This window comes from Pteropus medius, unplaced genomic scaffold, assembly GCF_902729225.1.
Source record: "Pteropus medius unplaced genomic scaffold, Ma_sr-lr_union100, whole genome shotgun sequence".
NCBI lineage: Eukaryota > Metazoa > Chordata > Mammalia > Chiroptera > Pteropodidae > Pteropus > Pteropus medius.
In genome coordinates, this window is record NW_024340699.1 from 1754522 (window position 1) to 1761001 (window position 6480).

The window sequence follows — 6480 nt, forward strand, 5'->3', positions numbered from 1 at the left end:
GTATATACTTCTTGTATACACTGGTTATCCCCAGCAACCTATCTCCAGCTCAGGTTTCACTCTTGAGCTCTGGAACCATATCTCAAATCTTACTAGATACCTCCATTAGTTGTCTCATATCTATGTCTACAGACATAAAGTGAAACTCATCATTGTTATTCCTTTTTCTTTGTTTTTTCCCCACGGAGGCCTGTTCTTCCTCTCTCAATGAATGGTAGGTACCACCATTGACCAAGTAGATCAAGTCAGAAACTTCCTAAGTTCCAGGTAAGTAGGGACCATGTCTGTTTTTGCTGAGGCAGCATCCTGTATCTACCTTGGTCCTTGGACTATGTACTATGGAAAGTGCTAATGATGTGTTGAATGAATAAATGAACATGCTTCATTCTCGATTCTTCTCTCTCTTATCACTTATGTCTAATCAATAATTACTGTCAATTCTCTCCTTCGTTTCTTTCAAAGAATGTTGTCCTCTCATCTCCATCCCCATCAGCATTTTTCCAGTCCAAACTGTCGTAGTCTTTCACTTGGACCACTATAGTGCCCTTTCCTTGGTCTACTTCTCTTCTCTCTCTTCCCAATCAGTTCTTCATGTATCAACTTGAGTAAAAACAGAAATCTGACCCCATCACTTCTCTGCTTGAAACCCTTCAATGGCTTTCTGTTGCCATCACGATAATGGCCCAGCTTGATATTTGTGGACTCACCTGATTTAGTTCCTACTGGTCTCCCTATCCTTATTCCCCACCTTTCTTCCTTCTACTTCCTCCACACTATGCTTCAGCTGAAAGGAGATTTCTGCTGGTTTCTTAAAGTCACAGCATGGATGTATTTTCATTTGGGATCCTGTTTTATTTTCTATTGCTGCTGCAACAAATTACCGTATATTTAGCTGCTTACAACAATACCCATTATCTTGCAGATCTGAAGGGCAGAGGTCCAGCTGGGCGTGGCTGGGTTTTCTGCTTAGTGTCTCACAAAGCAGGGCTACATTCCTTCCTGAAGGCTCTGGGCATCAATCTGCTTCCAAATTCTTTCAGGTTATTGATAGAATTCAGTTTCTCATGGTTGTAGGATTGAGGTCCTCATTTCTTTGATATGTGGCCCTTCCAAGCCAGCAACGGCATGTCGAATTCTTCTCATGCTTCAAAATTTTCTGATTTCCTCTTTACCGTGTCTCTGACTTTTAAGGGCTTATGTGATTACTCGTTCTACCTGCATAATTCAGATAGTCTCATCATATTCACAGGTTCTGAGCATTAGGACGTGGACATCTTTGGGGTGGACACGATTTTGCCTACCACAGATGCCCACCTTCAAATCTAGGTTCTGTGTTCCTCCCTTGCACTCCGGTGAGAGGCACTGTTGGTTGCCTAACCAACAACGATTTCTCACTCTCAGCTCCTTTCCTACTCTCAGCTTGCCTCCTACTTTAGAGGGTAAAAATGCTAAATTCTTCCTTGCCCAGCCTCCCTTGTCGGTAGGACATGCGCACATCTGCTAGAGGACTCTGGAAAAGATTATCTTCCCTGATTTAAAAAAAAAAAAAAAAGTAAGAGGAGACCTGCCTTTCCAACTCTCAGGTGTGATGATATGGAAAATGATGGTGGGAGCTGCAGCAACCATCTCCAGGTGAATATATGAGGATGAGAGGCCACACACTGAGGCTGGTGGAGAAGAAAGTTTGGAAAGAGTCCATGTTCTCGATGACATCATTAAATTGCTGAATTACATCCTACCACACCTTACCTCCAGAGCTCTTGTTGGATTGGCTTGATTGTTCCTTATTGCTCAAGCCACTTTTTAGTGAGGTCTTTCTTACTTGCAGCCTGAAGCACCCTAATCGATAACTCCATGGAGCCCTTTTCCTCACCTGTGCTACACCACACTGTGCTGTTATTGACTGTGGCCTTGTCTTTAGCTCTCTCAAGGATGTAAGATCTTGGAGGGCAGTCAGCCTGCCCACCTTTCTCATGTACTGTCTCCTGCAGCTATGTGCCTAGCACAGTAAACACTTAGTAATTATTTACTGAATGAATGAATGAATGAATGCCCTCCCTCTCCTTCAATTTCCTCTACTCAATTTCACCTACTACTCTCACCATGACCAGGGATGTCCAGTATGGTTGAGTAGATTGTCCTGCACAAAGGTCCCTAGTCAAGGAAGCAAGTGGGGCTGGAAATCCAGCCTGCTCCCCACTCCCTAAGCCGGCAGCCTGACATGGGGCTGTGTCTGTCCAGAAGAAAGGACACTTTTTTCTTATTAGGACTAAGATGTTCTGGGGCTACTAGCAGCTCTGACTTTTGTCTGATGGGGCATGCCCTGGCTGTTTCCTTTCTACTCTCCCATAGGGTTGAGCAGAGGGTCTTCATTAGGACCCTCTGAGCACCATATTCCAAGGAGCCGGGGGACTATTTTGGGAACCTGATGAGTACGAAAATGTTTGTGAAAGCTCCTAGATTTTCATGTGCTGCCTTGCTCAGGTGATAGGCTGGTCACTTTAATAGCAATCTTCTGGGACTGATGGCTTAATATATCAGGAATGGGCAAAATGGGAATCAAAAGACCCAGGTTCCAGTTTGAGTCCTGGCATTAGCCAGGCTCTGGGTGCTTAGGCAAGGCAGCAAACTTCTCTGGCCTTCAGTTTTCTCATCTGTGAAGCTAGAGATTCTCAAACTGTGCTCTGCAGTGTTTAGGGGTAGTGAGGTGGGGCCCCAGGGTTCTCAGTGGTGAATGGGGAGGCAGGGCTGAGAGAATGGGAGGCTTCAGCCAGAGCAGCCCTGCTTTTGTCTGCTGTACATATAAGACTTTATGAAAAATTAATTTTTAATTATGCAGGAAATATACTATTCTTCTTGCCAGGAATTAGAACATTGCAGATATAAGTAAAGCCCCTTCGGCCATTACCCTCTTCAGTCCCGATGTATGTTGGGGACGTCAATTAAAATTTCCATTTAGACAAAGGGATCCTAGCTCTAACAAGTTGGGGACAACTAGTCTGGTTAGCCTCTAAGGATCACAAAAGTGCAAAAAGGAGAGATTTCAGAGAAAGGGGAAAGCCATGGCTGGAGAATATTTCATAAGGTTGAGCATGCAATGGTTTACTGAAATGGAGCATTGCTCTGGGTACAGTGATTTGGGGCGATGTCACTGCGGTGTGCTGGCAGTATACCCAGGAGAACACTGTTGGGCAGGAGGACATAGATTTCTTAGAACTAGAAGGCTTATGTACGTGTTCCAAACCAGCCTTCATTTCCAGTGGGATTAGGATTGCCTCTCCTTTTTGGTCTGACCTTAGAAAAACAGCAGCTGCAACTAACATTTGCAGTGGGTTTACGAGGTGCCCGGTGCTGTGCTGTGAGGCCGGTCTCCTTAAACCCTCACAGCATCCCTGAGAAATGACGGCACCTGGGAGGTAATAGAGTACTTATTTTAAAGGTGAGGACTCTCAGGCACAGAGATTAAGGAATCACCTAAGGGCATGTAGCTGGTAAGTGAGGAGTAGGGATTTGAGCCCAGGTCTCTTTACTCCAGGGCCTGGTGCATCCCTAGGCACTGGACTCCTCCCATGCATTGCTTGCTGCCATTTGAGCTCCATTTCACCTGTATGTGTGCTAGGTGGTGGGTATAGGAAGGAGGAAGCTCACTGGACATTGTAGTTTGTCCAAGATTTGTTTCCTCACTTTCCCTGTCTTCCAAACCCCAAGGTCACTGGCATGATGCTCAGTTAGTCCTCTGGAAACTCCCACGGGCAGGTTAGCAACGGCCCTTCTACAAACAGCCAGAGAAGACGCCAGGTGGGCTGTGCCAAGGGCAGGGGAGAGACTGTTCATGCACCTTGTAAAAGGAGACAGGGAGATTAGCGAGTAGCTGCAGAGCCCTGCAGCCCACCGCACACTGGCATCCACCCGAGGAGAGGCTGCGGCGTCCGGCGTGGCGGGCTGCCAGGACCCCCGCGCCTCCGGAACCCAGACTTGCGTGAAGGTAAATGTAAATCAGCTCCCTCGAGCGCACATCCTGCAGAGGGAGGGGTGTCAGTCTAAGCGCGTGCTTTCCTCTGCCGTCAGCGAGAATGCTGATTTTATTTTTGCCTTTTATGAGCTTGAGAGAGGGAATTCATTTCCTTGGTATAATATGACCCTCTGGAAAAAGTCTTGTCCAAATACATTTTGCTCACAAATTCTGTTCTGGAAGAGGGACCATGTTGGAATGAAACAGATGATTAAAGTTTGATTTATAGGTAAGGTGAATTGGTAGGTTTCTGCATCCAGGAAGGTGAAAGGGAATGAAAGGGCTCTTCCTGGGAGCTGGAAACCTTCGTAGAAGGAAATACTTGGGGTGCCCGTACTTTTATTTCAGCCAGGCTATATTTTAATATATTCACCACATTTGCCCCACTCCTCTCTCTCACCAGACTGTACATCCCTGAAGGCAGGAACTAGGTTTATCACATCTTGGTATCCCCGACATGGCGATGTTTCTGCAAATTTATTTATAAGAAAGGGATTCTCCACTGAGCAGGCTTTTAAATCTCATCTGACTGAGCCACCTCTTTCTTCCTCATTGGCTGGTTAACACTCCCTCCATCCCAAACCAGTTCTTAGAAGTATCAGGACCTCCTAACAACAGCCCCTCCGTTCCCTCCACCCCCCAAAAGCACACGGTCCAGAATTATGCTTCTTTCTGGTTATAAGTAATGTAATAAGATTATTAACAATAAGCTTCGACTGAGGATTTTCTATGAATTAGGCATTTTTCTAAGCACTTTCTAAGTGTTATTCCATCTACCCCTCACAACTTCTCTGTGAGGTAGGTACTGTTATTATCCTATCTTTCAGATGAGAACACTGAGGCTTGAAGTGTTTACGTAATTTGCTCAAGATCACAGAGCTCGTTAGTCAGTGCATATAGCTACTATTCATTGGGTGCTTACTGAGGGCCAAGTGCTATGCCAATTACATTGAACTGACTATCTCATTTTACAGTGCCCTTAACTCTCCAGTGTTTAGAATTTGAAGCATTTTGTCCTTTGGAGACTGGAAACCTTGTGAGGCAAGGTCTTTTTCACTTCTCTATCTAGAAAATTGAGGGTGGTGCTAGGGACAGAGCAGTAGCTCAAAAAAATATCTGTTGAGTGAATGAGGGGTCTTTTCCATGGGAGCTGCTTGCCCAAGACCCCTTCCTCTCCAGACAAGTCCTGCTGATGCTCAGGCTGCCCTTGGAACAGGTTTCCTGGCCGTGACTCCTCTCTGCCAGGGAAGCAGGCCATCACCAGGCCCCCACAAGCATCGTTGGAAATTGAGTGCTCTAAGGCTTCCCGAAGGTCGTGCCAGCTGTAAGGGGCAGAGCCAGGTTTTCTGATGCCAATTCCTCCCTTTGCTGGCCTGGCTCCTTTTTTCTGACTTGGCTGGTGATCTGATTGTTTAGGATAATGTCTTTATTTACTTTTAGGTTTATTCAATTTATGTTTTAAAAAATAAATATAAGGGAGTTATTGTTTAATGGATACAGAGTCTATTTGGGAAGAAGAGAAAGTTCTGGAGATGGATGATGGACAATGATGATGGTTGCATAACCATGTGAATGTAGTTAATGTCTCTGAGCTCTACACCTAAAGATGGTTGAAGTGGTAAATTCTGTGTTATGTGTTATTTTGCCACAATTAAAAAAAAAAAACCCACAAATAAGGGTCTGTTTTTCTAACATAAGAAATCTGGGGGTAGGTAGTTACAGGGGTTGATTCAATTCCTTGATAACGTCACTAGAGTCACCAAGTCTTTCTATCTTTACAGTCTTAGCACAATGACTTTCATCCTGGTCACAAGATATACTCTGAGACTTTTTAAATTTTATCTGCTCAAGAGAGAAGGCAGGAAGGAAAGGGCAATGCTAGCCATGGCTGTCTTTTATTTGGAAAACCGCTAGCAGAATTGTCTTACGTCATTGGCCAGAACTGGGCCTCATGGCCTTGCTGGGTAGAAGGGTGGCTGGAAAAGTGATAACTTAGTCTGCCTACCTTAGAGTTGAGGAGGAGCTTTAGGGGAGAAGGAAGTTGGGAGTCAGTACCGATTGACAACCAGCAAGTTGTATTTAGTGCTGAAGGTCACAGCAGGGCTGGCCCGGCTACAGCCTAGCCTCCTGGTTCCCAGTCCTGAGCTCTTTTGCTAGGACATTTGATACATTTTGTAGTGGCCAGATTCCCAATAAAAAGGATGGTCCTGGGGAATATTTTTCAAAGAGAAAAGCTCTCCAATGCATGTACTGAAATTAAACAAAATGCTAAGAGGTCCAGAAGTCACTGGGCATGGTGGGGTCCAGAACATCTGAGCACTGCCCCAGGCTGGCTGCAAGTATTGGGAAAGGTCCCCAGTTCTCTGTACTTACAAAATGTGATTATTTCTTTCTTGGTTAACATTGTTCATCAAACTCCCATTACTTGTTTTGATATCTCTAGATGAAAGACCCAGCAGGAGGACAAG